Source organism: Cetorhinus maximus, unplaced genomic scaffold (genome assembly GCF_964194155.1).
Source record: "Cetorhinus maximus unplaced genomic scaffold, sCetMax3.hap1.1 HAP1_SCAFFOLD_1354, whole genome shotgun sequence".
In the NCBI taxonomy this organism is placed as follows: domain Eukaryota; kingdom Metazoa; phylum Chordata; class Chondrichthyes; order Lamniformes; family Cetorhinidae; genus Cetorhinus; species Cetorhinus maximus.
In genome coordinates this window covers 15922-32500 of record NW_027597295.1, presented here as the reverse complement: position 1 = coordinate 32500, position 16579 = coordinate 15922, and the positions used below count along the sequence as shown (strand labels likewise).

Genomic DNA, 16579 nt, shown 5'->3' with positions numbered 1-16579 from the left:
CCAGCCCCTACAACCCTCCCTATCTCTGTAACCTCCTCGAGCCCCTACAACACTCCCTACCTCTGTAACCTCCTCCAGGCCGAACAACCCTCCCTATCTCTGTAACCTCCTCCAGCCCCTACAACGCACCCTATCTCTGTGACCTCCTCCAACCCCTAAAACCCTCCGTATCTCTGTAACCTCCTCCAGCCCCTACAACCCCCCTATCTCTGTAACCTCCTCCAGCTCCTACAACCCTCCCTACCTCTGTAACCTCCTCCAGCCCCTACAACAGTCCATATCTCTGTAACCTCCTCCAGCCCCTACAACCCCCCTATCTCTGTAACCTCCTCCAGCTCTTACAACCCTACCTATCTCTGTAACCTCCTCCAGCCCCTACAACAGTCCATATCTCTGTAACCTCCTCCAGCCCCTACAACATTCCCTATCTCTGTAACCTCCTCCAGCCCCTACAACCCCCCTATCTCTGTAACCTCCTCCAGCTCCTACAACCCTCCCTACCTCTGTAACCTCCTCCAGCCCCTAAAACACTCCCTATCTCTGCAACCTCCTCCAGCCTCTACAACCCTCCCTATCTCTGTAACCTCCTCCAGCCCCTACAACACTCCCTACCTCTGTAACCTCCTCCAGGCCCTACAACCCTCCCTATCTCTGTAACCTCCTCCAGCCCCTACAACCCTCCCTATCTCTGTAACCTCCTCTAGGCCCTACAACCCTCCCTATCTCTGTAACCTCCTCTAGCCGCTACAACCCTCTCTATCTCTGTAACCTCCTCCAGCTCCTACAACCCTCCCTACCTCTGTAACCTCCTCCAGCCCCTAAAACATTCCCTATCTCTGCAACCTCCTCCCGCCCCTACAACCCTCCCTATCTCTGCAACCTCCTCCAGCACTTACACCCCTCCCTATCTGTGCAACCACCTCCAGCTCCTGCAACCCACCCTATCACTGTCACCTCCTCCATCCCTTACAACCCTCCCTATCGCTGTAACCTCCTCCAGCCCCTAAAACCCTCCCTATCTCTGTAACCTCCTCCAGCCCCTACAACCCTCCATATCTCTGTAACCTTCTCCAGCCCCTACAACACTCCCTACCTCTGTAACCTCCTCCAGGCCGAACAACCCTCCCTACCTCTGTAACCTCCTCCAGCCCCTAAAACATTCCCTATCTCTGCAACCTCCTCCCGCCCCTACAACCCTCCCTATCTCTGCAACCTCCTCCAGCACTTACACCCCTCCCTATCTGTGCAACCACCTCCAGCTCCTGCAACCCACCCTATCACTGTCACCTCCTCCATCCCCTACAACCCTCCCTATCGCTGTAACCTCCTCCAGCCCCTAAAACCCTCCCTATCTCTGTAACCTCCTCCAGCCCCTACAACCCTCCATATCTCTGTAACCTTCTCCAGCCCCTACAACACTCCCTACCTCTGTAACCTCCTCCAGGCCCTACAACCCTCCCTATCTCTGTAACTTCCTCCAGCCCTTACAACCCTCCCTATCTCTGTAACCTCCTCTAGGCCCTACAACCCTCCCTATCTCTGTAACCTCCTCCAGCCCCTACAACCCTCCCTCTCTCTGTAACCTCCTCCAGCCCCTTCAACACTCCCTATCTCTGTAACCTCCTCCAGCTCCTTCAACACTCCCTATCTCTGTAACCTCCTCCAGCTCCCTGCAACCCTCCCTATCTCTGTAACCTCCTCCAGCTATTGCGACCCTCCCTAACTCTGTCACCTCCTCCAGCCCCTACAACCCTCCCTATCTCCGTAACCTCCTCCAGCCCCTAAACGCTTCCTATCTCCGTAACCTCCTCCAGCCCCTAAACCCTCCCTATCTCTGTAACCTCCTCCAGCTCCTTCAACACTCCCTATCTCTGTAAACTCCTCCAGCTCCTACAACCCTCCCTATCTCTGTAACCTCCTCCTGCCCCTGCAACCCTCCCTATCTCTGCAACGTCCTCCAGCTCATGTGACCCTCCCTATCTCTGTCACCTCCTCCAGCTCCTTCAACACTCCCTATCTCTGTAACCTCCTCCTTTCCCTACAACCCTCCCTATCTCTGTTACTTCCTCCATTCCTCCAGCCCCTAAAACCCTCCCTATCTCTGTAACCTCCTCCAGCTCCTGCGACCCTCCCTATCTCTGTAACCTCCTCCAGCTCCTACAACCCTCCCTACCTCTGTAACCTCCTCCAGCGCCTAAAACACTCCCTATCTCTGCAACCTCCTCCAGCCCCTACAACACTCCCTATATCTGTAACCTCCTCCTGCCCCTACAACCCTCCCCATCTCTGTAACCTCCTCCAGCTCCTACAACACTCCCTATCTCTGTAACCTCCTCCTGCCCCTACAACCCGTCCTATCTCCGTAACCTCCTCCAGCCCCTAAAACACTCCCTATCTCTGTAACCTCCTCCAGCTCCTACAACCCCCCCATCTCTGTAACCTCCTCCAGCCCCTACAACCCTCCCTATCCCTGTAACCTCTTCCAGCCCCTACAACCCTCCCTATCTCTGTAACCTCCTCCAGCCCCTACAACCCTCTCTATCCCTGTAACCTCTTCCAGCCCCTACAACACTCCCTATCTCTGTAACCTGCTCCAGCCCCTACAACCCTCCCGATCTCTCTAACCTCCTCCAGCCCCTACAACCCTCCCTATCTCTTTAACCTCCTCCAGCCCCTACAACTCTCCCTATCTCTGTAACCTCCTCCAGCCCCTACAACTCTCCCTATCCCTGTAACCTCCTCCAGCTCCTAGAACCCTCCCTATCTCTGTAACCTACTCCAGCTCCTAGAACCCTCCCTATCTCTGTAACCTCCTCCAGCCCCTACAACCCTCCCTATCTCTGTAACCTACTCCAGCTCCTAGAACCCTCCCTATCTCTGTAACCTCCTCCAGCTCCTACAACCCTCCCTATCTATGTAACCTCCTCCAGCTACTACAACCCTCCCTATCTCTGTAACCTACTCCAGCTCCTACAACCCTCCCTATCTCTGTAACCTCCTCCAGCCCCTACAACCCTCCCTATCTCTGTAACCTCCTCCAGCCCCTACAACTCTCCCTATCTCTGTAACCTCCTCCAGCCCCTACAACCCTCCCTATCTCTGTAACCTCCTCCAGCCCCTACAACCCTCCCTATCTCTGTAACCTCCTCCAGCCCCTACAACCCTCCCTATCTCTGTAACCTCCTCCAGCCCCTACACCACCTCCACCCACCTAAGATCTCAGCACTCCCCCAATTCTGGCCTTTTTCACCCCTCCCCCCCACCTTCCATTTGAATCTCTCTACTGTTGGTGGCTGCCTGGACCCTAAGGCCCAGAATTCCCTCCCTAAACCTCTCCTACTCTCTCCCCTACTTCAACACGCTTCCCAAAACTGGCCTGGTTGGCCAAGCCTTTGGTCTACCGAGCTCTTCCCTACTTACGTACACCACAGTCAGTAAATGCTTTTGATCACTAACGTGCCTGGGCTAGTTTGACGAAGGAGATGACAGGAATGCAGGCGGTTTTTAGACGCAGCCTGGAGAGGAGCAAATCACAAGTATTTCAACTGGGGAGGCGGTCGACGAGAGTCAGGAGGTCCTCAGCTCCCAATGAGCTCCAAGTTTCATCAGTCATGTTTCTGTAGCAACGGTTTCCCGTCTGGCTCCACTGCCACTTTCACAGGATGAGGCCCGAACAGTTCCAGGCCGCCGAATACTTGAAATAGCTTTGCTTCATTTATTGCATTCTTACAGCAAGTCATTGCTTCAAACCGTCACTCCACAGACTCGAACACCCCATACAGCAGGTCAACACTCCTCGGCAACAGTGCTGAGGGAGCGCCGCACCGCCGGAGGGTCAGTGCTGAGGGAGTGCCGCACTGCCGGAGGATCAGTGCTGAGGGAGTGCCGCACTGCCGGAGGATCAGTGCTGAGGGAATGCCGCACTGCTGGAGGGTCAGTGCTGAGGGAGTGCCGCACTGCCGGAGGGTCAGTACTGAGGGAGTGCTGCACTGTCGGAGGGTCAGTACTGAGGGAGTGCTGCACTGCCAGAGGGTCAGTGCTGAGGGAGTGCCGCACTGTCGGAGGGTCAGTACTGAGGGAGTGCTGCACTGTCAGAAAGGTCAGCACTTGGTGAGCATTGCACCATTTGGAGCTCAGGACTGAGGGAGTGCTGAACGTTGGTAGTTATTCTTGAATTTACTTCTACTTCAAATATAAAACATCTAGATTTCTCAATATAATTCTTGCTTATATCTCACGTTTTGGTTTGTCCTTCACATATAAACCAGTTAGACTCCTGCAGGGCAGGGTAGGTGCAGAACATAACAACTCGCTGCAGAAACCCTTTCTCCTCATTCTCCCCCACTGGTTCTTTATCCAACCACCTTCAATCTGAGTCCCTCTGGTTACAGACCCTCCTCCCACTGGAAACTGTTTCTCCTGATTTACTCCATCATGATTCTGAACTTGCTTAAATCACCCGGTTAAACTTCTCTGCTATTCGGAGAAGGAACAAAGGTTGTCTATTCCATCTTTATATCTGTATAAAGAATAACAGATACCCAGGAGTGAGTTACAGACTGGAATTTAATCGAGGGGTTTGGGTGGTTTATATACAGAATAACAGATACCCGGGAGTGAATTACAGACTGGAATCTAATCAAGGGGTTCGGGGTGGTTTATATACAGAATAGCAGATACCTGGGAGTGAGTTACAGACTGGAATCAAATCAAGGGGTTCAAATGTGTATGTGTGTGCATGTCTGTGTGTGTTTGTCTGAGTGTGTGTGTCTGTGATCTGCATCTGTGCATTTCTCTGTGCCTATGTGTGTGTGTTTGTCTATGTGTGTATGTTTTTGTCTGTGCCTGTGTGTGTGTCTGTGATCTGTGTTTGTGCGTGTGTGCTCGTGTGTGTGTGATCTGTGATCTGTGCATGCGTGCTTGTGTGTGTGTGTGTGTGTGTGTCTGTTGTCTGTGATCTGTGTATGTGTGTGTTTGTCTGTGGCCTGTGATCTGTGTATCTGTGTGTGTGTGTCTGTGGTCTGTGATCTGTATATGCGCGTGTGTGTGTCTGTGGCCTGTGATCTGTGTATATGTGTGTGTGTGTTGTGTATGTGTGTGTGCCTGTGGTCTGTGATCTGTGTGTCTGTGTGTGTGTCTGTGATCTGTGTCTGTGTGTTGTGTGTGTGTGTGTGTCTGTGGCCTGTGATCTGTGTGTGTCTGTGATCTGTGTATGTGTGTCTGTGTGTTGTGTGTGTGTGTGTATGTCTGTGGTCTGTGTATGCGTGTCTGTGTGTGTGTGTGTCTGTGATCTGTGCATGTGTGCCTGTGTGTTGTGTGTGTCTGTGACCTGTGCATGTGTGTATGTGTGTCTGTGGTCTGTGTCTGTGTGTCTGTGTGTGTGTGTCTGTGGTCTGTGTCTGTGTGTCTGTGTGTTGTGTGTGTGTGTCTGTGGTCTGTGTGTGTGTGTCTGTTGTCTGTGTCTGTGTGTTGTATGTTTTTGTCTGTGCCTGTGTGTGTGTCTGTGGTCTGTGATCTGTGTGTTTGTGTCTGTGTGTGTGTGTCTGTGGTCTGTGATCTGTGTGTTTGTGTCTGTGTGTGTGTGTCTGTGGTCTGTGATCTGTGTGTCTGTGTGTGTGTGTGTGTCTATGCATGCGTGTCTATGTGTGGGGCTCATACTGCTCCGGGTGCAATCAGGTTAAATCAGCACTATAGGCCGGGATCGAAGCCTGGGCCTTTCCTAAGCTGTGCCTGTGCGTGAGGCTCAGTGCCACCCGGGCTGTGATCGGCGATCCTCAGCAGGGTCAGGGACGGAGCCCGTGAACTGCGCCCGGGAGGAATAACCAGTAGGACTTGGAAATGACCGGTACCGGTCCAAACTGGCCCTTAAAACGGAACTCCAGTTCGGACCAGGGCAAATCATTCCCAAGCTTTACTGTTTGTTTTCTCTTCAGGGTCAGTTCCAGCAGCAAAATGTACATCGGGTTTCTTGTTTTGAAGTCAGAAGAATTTCCCTCCTGGTGCCAAGTTCAACGTCTCGAGCAGCCTTCTGCTGCTGTCTGAAGGTTCCCTTGCCTTGCCTTTCGTGAACCCTCGCTCCGCTCATGGCACAGACAGCCCTCAATCTTCCCTCCACTCCTCAGCTCCGCTCCCCTCACTACCCACCCCATAGAGAGCCCCGTGCAGCTCCTGATACCACCGCGTCCGCGCCACCTCGGGTCTTCCTGGCGCACGTTTTCAAGGCCTTTTGCCTCTTTTTTTTATCTTCCAGACGTTCCAGGCACCCCCCCCCCCCACCCCCCCCCCCACTCTGCATTCCCCCACCCCCGCCCTCCCGTCCACACACCACGTGGCCAAAATATGCGAGCTTCCCTGAAAAACTCTGGCTCAAACAAGCTCCTCTTAATGCCAACGCTCCCAGAGTGTCCACCCATTCGTCCGTCTCCGTGACGCACACAATATCCATAAGACCATAAGACATAGGTGCAGGAATTAGGCCATTTGGCCCATCAAGTCTGCTCCGCCATTCAATCATGGCTGATAAGCTTCTCAACCCCATTCTCCCGCCTTCTCCCCGTAACCTTTGATGCCCTTAACAATCAAGAACCTATCTATCTCGGTCTTAAATACACTCAATGACCTGGCCTCCACAGCCTTCTGTGGCAATGAATTCCATAGATTCACCGCTCTCTGGCTAAAGAAGTTTCTCCTCATCTCTGTTCTAAAAGGTCTTCCCTTTACTCTGAGGCTGTGCCCTCGAGTCCTAGTCTCTCCTACTAATGGAAACATCTTCCCCACGTCCACCTCTATCCAGGCCTTTCAGTATTCTGTAAGTTTCAATCAGATCCCCCCTCATCCTTCTAAACTCCATCGAGTATAGACCCAGAGTCCTCAAACGTTCCTCATATGTTAAGCCTTTCATTCCTGGGACATCGTCGCTGGTCACCCTTTCAGCGTTCAGAATACGAACCTCCGCAGTCACCGAGGCTCCATGGCCACCCTGCGCTCTTTCAAGTGAGCCCACAGCACCGCGTCCCTCGTTAGGCCTAGCCGCGACCTCTTAGGCCTAGCCACGACCTCTTAGGCCTAGCCATGACTTCTTAGGCCTAGCCGCGACCTCTTAGGCCTAGCTGCGACCCCTTAGGCCTAGCCATGACTTCTTAGGCCTAGCCATGACTTCTTAGGCCTAGCCGCGACCTCTTAGGCCTGGCCATGACTTCTTAGGCCTAGCCGCGACCTCTTAGGCAGGCCCTGCGTCCTGCGTGACAAGTGGCCCAAGCGCCACGGGAAGCGTCAAGCTGTCCAAGCTGAACTCCGTGAATCGGAATCTTGTGGCTCTTTCCACCCACATCGCCATCGTCTTTGCCCGGTCCGACTTTGACCAGGGGACTGTACTTCCAGTCAGCTCGATCTAGACGCGGGCTAGGAGCAGGAGTAAGGCCACTCGGCCCCAACGAGCCTGCTCCTCCATTCGATAAGAATGTCACCTCAGCCCCACATTCCCGCCCGCTCCCCGCCCCCCGGATAACCTTTCACCCCCCCACCCTTTGTCAATCAAGAATCTATCCAGCTCTGCCTTAAAAATACCCAACGACTCTGCTTCCACCGCCCTTTCAGGAAGGGAGTTCCAAAGACTCACGACCCCCTGAGAGAAAAAAAAATTCACCCCATCTCCGTCTTAAATGGGCGACCCCCTTATTTTTAAACAGTGACCCCCTCATTCTGGATTCTCCCACAAGAGGAAACATCCTCTCCAGACCCACCCTGTCCAGACCCCTCGGGATCTTTGCTGGGCCTGGGTTGCCTGCTTCTACTGGGGTTGACCGAGTTGGTACAGAGACAGACAATATCAGGGAGATCGTTGTTAGAATGAACACATGCTATTTATTTACAAGCTAAACTCAGCAGCTACGCCTGTGCGCCTGCAACATAAAACTCTGTCTTCACTCATCGGTGGCTAACTCAAGACTCTCTCATGGAGAGGTAGCCTGCGCTACTCTGCTATTGGATGTTAAGATCATGCGGCCTTACATGGCAATACTCGTCTTAAAGGTACACGACATGTCGGGTTACTACACCCCTCCCCCTTTACTGAAAAACACATTTTACTACTTTTCAATATATTAAGCTATTTACAGTTATCTACAAAGTCGGTCTCTCTGGGGGTTTCCTTATGCGCGTAGAACGTCTCAGCTCCACAGCTTCCGATGTTTGCTTTGGAATCTCCCTTACTGAAGTCGTCTGAGTTTTAGGCGCTGCTGCAGGTACCTATAAATGGGTTTCTCCGACTCTTGCAGGTACAGTCGGTCCTTCAAATACACCTGAACTTGGTTGAGATGTTTCAACAGGAAATGTTAATTCAGTCTCGAGCACCGGTGGAATCACTTCTGGATATTTGGCTTCTCCTCTTCGTATGTGATCCACATCACCTCCTTATTAGTCATTCTCCAACTCTCACCTGGTTGGAAAGAGGTCACTTATTTCACCAAACAACCAGGCTGGTCCTTCTCTAAAATGTCTCACAAATACCTTCTCTCCTGCGTTAAATGTTCTGCTCCGACTGTGACAATCACGTCCCATTTTCTAATTTTCCTGCCTTCCTTCTACTTTCCCTACCCCCACCCCCCCCCCCACCGCCAAGTTTGGCATAATTAGCCTCGATCTCGATCGGAGATGGTGCTTCATCAACAATGCCGCAGGTGTGACACCTGTTGTCGAATGAGGGGTGGATCTATAATGGAAAAGAATACGTGCCAATTTGGTTATTACTGAATCCCCAGATAATTTCTTCCTACCTGATTTGAGCGTCTGAGCTGCTCTCTCGGCCAATCCATTCGGAGAAGAAGGGCGGGCGTGGAGATGTTTTCACATGAACAATACCATTGAGGCTTGTAAATCGGTGAAACTCAGCACTCGTGAATACTGTTCCATTGTCTGATACTAGCACTTCAGGCAGTCCGTTGATTGCGAAACTTCGTTGTAGCTTGTCTATTGTAACAGGAGAAGTCAGCGACTTCACTAAATATCTGTCCATCCATTTTTGAATGTGCATTGATGATAAGTAGAAACATTGTTCCCATAAAAGATCCCACATAGTCAACATGTACTCACACCCATGGCCTTCTTGGCCACTCCCAGGGGTGTAACGGAGCTGATGCAGGTAATTTTTGTACTTGTTGACACTGCATACAGCTTCTCACTAAGTTTTCTATTTCTCCATCCATCCCAGGCCACCATAAATTCCGGGATGTGCTCTGTGAAGTTCAGGTAACAATGGCTTTCGTCCCATTTGGAGGAACAATCGCTCGAGCTCCCTAACAATAAAATACCATCCTGGCTGGTTAACTCGTATCTTCTCTGGAAACGCGGTTTCATTTCATCGCTCTCTTGTGTTTGTGACCAACTAGGGAAAAACTTGATCTCTCACTTATGGATAAGACTGGGTCTTGGTACATCAAATCTTTAATTTGTTTAGCATGTATCAGCTGTGGGTCTGAAGTCTCATGTAGGCCAGACCAGGTAAGGATGGCAGATTTCCTTCCCTAAAGGGGATAAGTGAACCAAATGGGTTTTCACAACAATGGCTTTCATGATCATCATTAGACTTTTAATTGAACTCAAATTCTACCATCTGTCATGGTGGGGTTTGAACCCAGGTCCCCAGAGTATTACCCTGAGTCTCTGGATTACTAGTCCAGCAACAATACCACTACACCATCGCCTCCCCTAACTGCCCATCTTTGTACTCTTGCAGAGGCTATAGAGAGTATGGCCTTGTCTTCACCGAATGGTCCAAATAATGACTTGTGGTCCACTATGATACTGAAATGACACCCATGTACAAATTGGCAAAACCTTTTTGAACTCCGAAAATGATTGCCAGGCCTTCTTTTCCAATTTGTGAGCGCTTTTTCCCTGCAGTACTGAGCATTGTCGACACATATCCTGTAGGTCCCTTTGACCCATCGTCCATTCAATGGGAAAGCGCTGCTCCTACTCCATAAGGTGATGCATCGCACATTAATACCAACACTTTCTTTGGGTCAAAATGTACCAGCGGTGTAGAAGATTGTAGCAATTTTTTTTCACTTTTGTGAAAGCTGCTTCCTGTGGAGTTTGCCAAGACCATCGGTGGTTTTTCTTGAGTAAGTGATACAATGGTGCCAGTTCTATCGACAAATTCGACAAGAAACGTCCATAGTAATTGATCATCCCCAAGAATTATGTATTCGTTGGTGTTGGTGCTTCTCTGATGGCTATCACTTTTTCTTCAACTGGGCGTAGACCTTGTGAATCTACCCTGTGACCTTTTGCCTGGAATGTGCACTTTTCCTTCTTCAATCTCTCTCCAACCCGCGCAAAACGCTTCGGCATGTCTTCCAAGCTCTTCAGATGTTCCTTTCCAGTGAGTCCAGCCACGAGAACATCATCCAAATAAACTACCGCCCGGGGCAATCGCTGTAATTAAATTTTCCGTGGTTCTTTTGGAATATGGCGCAAGCTGGAGATACCCCAAATGGGTAAACGGTTGTATTGATACAACCCCTTGTGTGTATTTATGGTGACAAACTTCCGGGATGCCTTCTCCAATTCCAATTGCTGGTAGGCATGGCTCATATCTAACTTCGTGTAGGCCTTTCCACCTGCCAGTTTAGCGTATAAATCTTCTATTTTAGGTATGGAGTGTCTATCCAATTTGGTCACTTTGTTAACTGTTAATTTATAGCCCCCCACAAATTCTAATGCTTAGGTCAGGTTTGAGAACAGGTACAATTGGTGTTGAAAATTGTACTGGCTGTATCACTCCCAGTTTCTCTAATCTGTCCAGTTCGGGATTCCACCTTATCCTGCATTGCATAAGGTACTGGTCTGGTCTCCTTGAATCTTGGTGTTGCCTCTGGATCTACATGAATTTTTGCTTGTAGCCCTTCAATGTTCCCAAGTTTGTCCTTAGACACTGAGGCATTGTTTTGTAATAGCTGTGATAGCCCATTAGCTCCCAGCTGGAAGATTTCAGTCCATTCCAATTTAATTTATTTCAGCCAGTTTCATCCAAGGAGATGAGATCCCTCACCTGATACCCCCATCAAGGGTAATCTCACTGTTTGACCTCCATAATGTACTGTGACTTCACATATTCCCTTGACTTGTGTGTCTTCTCCTGTGTAGGTTTTTAATTTTTCATCAGTTTCTTCCAAATTTAGTTTACATTCCCCATGATTCAGGTTTTTGAAAGTCTGCTCACCTATCACCACAGTGGATGCTCCAGTATCCACCTCCATTCTGATAGGCTTCTCATTCACGCTCATGGTCACGTAGCTAGGCTCTATTCTTCCTCCTTTTATATTATATGATGAATACATATCAGCATCTATTACTTCAGGCTTTTCAACACTGTTTATCTCATTGGGTTTTAGCTTTTGTCTGAGTGCCTGCCGGATTCTATCCTTACAACGTCTCATGAGGTGACCATTGCGATGGCAGAAGAAACATTCGATCTTCTTAAACCGTGATTCAGTGCAGGGTTGTCCGCTTCCACCTCTGTCACTGTTACGCCACGATTTTGCCGCTGAGTTATCCCTTTTAACCTGTCTGCTAGCGGCGGCTGCTTCCCGCTTCGGAACAAAGCTCTGCACTCACGCGCTCTCTTTTAGCTGAGGCTCCACGCCCAACATGGAGGACAGCGCCATTTTGCGCTCTTCAAATGGCTTCTGAGTCTCTCACACTGCACCTTCCATTGCCAGAGCGATTTTCAATACCTTCTGAAAATCAAGATTTGTTTCAGACACTAATCTCTTCAGTTGTGACCGATGCAGTCGGTAAAGCGGAGTTATTTAAAAATTCCAGAGGGAAACTTGAAACAACTGCCATAACCAATAATTTTAAGTGTTACGTTTGAGATGCGACTCTAAATTCAGGAATCAGACCACTAGTTCTCAAGGCTTTACATTAAACTAAATGAAGCATTTCATTAATTTATACAGGTTAAAACATATATATATATATATATACACACATGGCTCCAAATTGCTACTATCATCACTTTTAACAAATTCCCAAACTAATCTCCATTAAGGCAACACCCTTTCAACCTGTCCAGAGACCCCTCTCCTAAAGACTTAACCAAACACCAGGCAAAGCATTTTCACCTTACAAATTCAAAATGAGGTTCTTTTCACTGTGGAGCCTGTTGGAGGCTTGCAGCTGCCTTTTGACCTTACATTGTCTCTCCATGCACACCCGAAAACTACTGAAGTTATACCTACCACCACTGATTGAATTCAAATTCTCATAGTATCACCAGTCTCTTCGAACTTCATCTTTTAACAATGAAACCCCATTCATGGTACCAATTTTATTAGTAATATAAACATATGGCTTGGTATCTGCGAGAAAGGTGTCAGTTTACACCCCACTTCTTGAATGCTCTATTCAAAAAATGCAAATACACTCTACCTCTCTGTTTACATCACAAACTAGTACATATCAATGCACCCAGACTTGTTGGCTTTAATCCAATTAAGACACACGCGCAGACTAAACCCCTATTTTAAAAGAAAAATATTTCCCAAAATATAAAATATATATATATATATATGAGGAAGGCATTGCTTTGTTGGCTACAGCACCCACCTAATAAACAGGAGATCCTAAGCTCGAATCTCAGGGGTGCCCATGTGCTTTCACTTCTTATGCGCTGCCTGGGAGGGTGGTGGAGGCGGGTTGCCTCACATCCTTTAAAAAGGTACCTGGATGAGCACTTGGCACGTCACAACATTCAAGGCTATGGGCCAAGTGCTGGTCAGTGGGGTTAGGCAGGTGGGTCAGGTGTTTCTCAGGGGTCGGTGCAGACTCGATGGGCCGAAGGGCCTCTTCTGCTCTGTGTGATTCTGTGACTCTTCTGGGTTCTTGCGCGCTTTCTAACCTCGTTTTTTTTCCGTGATTCTTTGTGCTTTTACTCACGTCGCCAGTTTGTTGGGTCCGGTGCCCTTAGGTTTGTTGGGCTGAAGGACCCAGGTAGGACCCTTCTACTGGGGTGACCGAGTTGGTACAGAGACAGAGAATAAACACATTCTGTTCATTTACAAACTAAACTCTAAAGCTACACTTGTGTGGCCACAACATAAAACTCTGTCTACACTCATCAGTGACTAACTCAAGGCTCTCTCACAGAAAGGCAGCCCTGCTATTGGGCATTAAGATCATGTGACCTTGTCTTAAAGGCACATTGCATACCAGGCCACCACAATCTTATATGTTTCAATCAAGTTGCCTCTTACTCATAAATTCCAGCGGATACAAGCCTAACCTGTCCAACCTTTCCTCATAAGACAACCCGCCCATTCCTGGTATTAGTCTCGTAAACCTTCTCTGAATTGCTTCTAACGCATTTACACCCTCCCTTAAATCAGGGGACCAGTACTGTACGCAGTACTCCAGATGTGGTCTCACCAGTGCCCTGTGTAACTGAAGCATAACCTCCCTACTCTTGTAATCAATTCCCCTCAAAATAAACGATAACATTCTGTTAGTTTTCCTAATTACTTGCCGTGGTCTTTACTAGCCTTTTCTAATTCATGCACTAGGACACCCAGATCCCTCTGCACCTCAGAGTTTTGCAATCTCTCGCCATTCAGATAACACACTGCTTTTTCATTCTCCCTGCCAAAACCAACAATTTCGCATGTTTCCAATTTGTACCCCGTTGGCCAGATCTTTGCCCGCTCGCTTAACCCTTTGTTCCGGTCACCACTTCCCCTCCTGCCTATCTTTGTGTCATCAGCAAATTTAGCAACCCCACCTTTGACCCTTTCACCCAAGTCATTTATGCAAATTGTGCATTGTGAATGGCAAATGATCGATCAGCTCCTATGGCTGCTCCACTTGAGTTGGCGATCAGAATAATGGCCCTCAGCACATCGAAGATTCAGAGCTCTCCAATCGGTATCTTGCCTTTACCCCCATCAAGTGTCTCTTTCGTAACCATTTCTGCTAGGATATTGAATAAACTGGGGGTGGCGTTGTGGCAATGTCACTTGGGCCTCAGTAAACGCTTTGGGGGAACCCTAGATTCAAATCCCATTGTGGCGGCTGGTGAAATTTTAATTCAATAAATAAATAAACCTGGAATTGAAAGCTTGTCCATCAGCTTTCATTGATTGTTGTCTTAAAAACCCATCCATCTGATTCACTGAAGCCCTTTAGGGAAGGAAATCTGCTATCCTCAGCTGGTCTAGCCTACATGTGACTCCAAACCCATACCCACAGCAAGGTGGCCAACTCTCACAATTGCCCTCTGAAGGTCAGCCAGAGTTTCTCGTCTCTCGTTGTGAGACCGGAAGTCAATGAAGCACGTGTGTATATCGGCAGCCGATGTACTTGGACATTGCGCATTCTAATTCTAAAATTAGTGACCCGGTCTCCGGGCTCCTCTTCCACTTCCAGAGGATCGCTTGGAGGCAAAGAATCCCAACAATGCAGCGGACAAAGAGGCTGGCGGCACAGGTAGCCAATTGGGACCATGTCCCCAACCCAGACCCCTTAACCCAGCCCTGATATCCAACTGTTGCCCACTCCAGGTGTAACAGGTCTGACTGGGCCTCCTCCTGTACCTGTGTCACAGGTTTGAGGGGCAGAATGACCTCCTCCTGTTCCTGTGCACCGGCTCAAGGGGCTGAATGGCCTCCTCCTGTTCCCGTGTAACAGGCTTGAGGGGCTGAATGGCCTCTTCCTGTTCCCGTGTAACAGGCTTGAGGGACTCAATGGCCTCCTCCTGTTCCTGTGTAACAGACTCGAGGAGGGGGCTGAATGGGCCTCCTCCTGTTCCTGTATAACAGGCTCGAGGAGGGGGCTGAATGGGCCTCCTCCTGTTCCTGTATAACAGGCTCGAGGAGGGGGTTGAATGGGGCCTCCTCCTGTTCCTGTGTAACAGGCTCAAGGGGCTGAATGGGCCTCCTCCTGTTCCTGTATAACAGGCTCGAGGAGGGGGCTGAATGGGGCCTCCTCCTGTTCCTGTATAACAGGCTCGAGGAGGGGGCTGAATGGGGCCTCCTCCTGTTCCTGTGTAACAGGCTCGAGGAGGGGGCTGAATGGGGCCTCCTCCTGTTCCTGTGTAACAGGCCTGAGGGGCTGAATTCCATGTGGAATTAATTTCCAGACATTCTTTCTGATTTGAAGGAGCTGACTTTAATTTAAGGCTATCTTTCCACAGATGGGAACAGACATGGATTCAGACATGGAGATTAAAACTAGCAAACAGCTGGGATAGTTTTCCCCTTTCCCTCTCCATTGTCCCCGAAGTTCAAATTCTTATAAGTGGTTTAAAAGGCGTTTATAGTTGAATGAAATAATGCTCAAGGCACTGTTTAAATCCTGCCTAATTATAAAGTCTTTACTTCCTCTTTCTTCTGTACCCTCCCACTTTCCCTCACACACACCCTCTGTCTCATTCTGTCCTGTTCTGCTTCTGATCCTTGCTCTCACATACTTCCTTTCCCTGTCTCTCCCTCCTTCTGTCTCCCTCTGTCGTTCTTTCTCTCGTTTTCTCCCTCGCTCTCTCTCTCTCTCTCATATTTTGTCTCTTACTTTCTCTGTCTCTCTCTCTCACTTTGTCTGTATCTGTTTCCATCTCTTGTTCTCTCTCTCTCTCTCATTTTCTGTCTCTCTCGCTCTGTCTCCACCTTTCCCACTGGCTGTTTTTCTCTCTCTCTCTTTCTCTCTATCTCCCTCTCTCTCTGTGTTTTTCTACTTCCCTCTCTCGTTCTCTGTCTCTCTCTCTCTGTCTCTCTATTTGTCTCTGTATCTAAGTATCCCTCTATCTCTGTCTCTCTGTTTCTGTTTCTCACCCCCCTCTCTGTTTTTCTGTGTCCCTCTGTCTCTCTCTGTTTCTCTCTCTCTTTCTTTCTGTTGTTCCATGTCTCTCTTAATCTCTCTCTCAGTTTCTCCGTCTCTTGGTCTGTCTCTTGGATTCTCTTTCTCTGACTTGTTTTCTCTCTCCCTCTGTCACTCCTTCTCTGCTTCTTCCTCTCTTTCTCTGTGTCTCTCTCTCTCTCTCTTTCTGTCACTCTCTCATGGCCCCGTAACTCACCAGTGAGTTGATTCGGTGCGTGCACAGGCAGACAGTATCCCGAGGAGCTGCAGCAGTCTTATTCACGTTTATTAACCGGCTCTGTCCTGAGATGAGGAGATGTTGAGTCTCCACTCCAGACCATACAGGCTCTGGAACCACTCCCCTGCAGCCAACACCCAACCGGCCAGGCTGTCCAAACACAAACAAGAAGTTCTGAAGTGCAGAATTGGCAGCACTGATACAATCTCCTGAGCAGCATTGCAGAGGGAACAGAGATCTGGGGAGGAGCTAAGCTGTTCACCATGAGCAGCTCCAAATAAAGCAATAGGCTGGCCTTAAGACAGAACTAGAGACTCTTGCCAAACTGGTCCTAATGATTAAAGAGGTCCAACGCTTTCAATGCCTCATTCATCTCAAAACAGAGAGAGTTTGTTGGGGACAGTGTAGAGGAAGCTTTACTCTGTATTTTACCCCGTGCTGTACCTGTCCTGGGAGTGTTTGATGGGGACAGGTACAGCACGGGGTTAAATA

The 16579-nt window shown here is 49.2% G+C and overlaps 1 protein-coding gene across 1 annotated transcript in view; it reads right to left on the bottom strand.

The window, feature by feature from the left end:
- The window catches only part of LOC144676101 (AMP deaminase 1-like), a 70508-nt gene extending 54214 nt beyond the window's left edge, over positions 1-16294 (bottom strand). Inside the window, exon 1 of the mRNA XM_078536614.1 lies at positions 16067-16294. The gene's annotated coding sequence lies outside the window, so the exon portion shown is untranslated. The remainder of the gene's footprint in view (positions 1-16066) is intronic.
- Between the last annotated feature and the right edge of the window lie 285 nt (positions 16295-16579).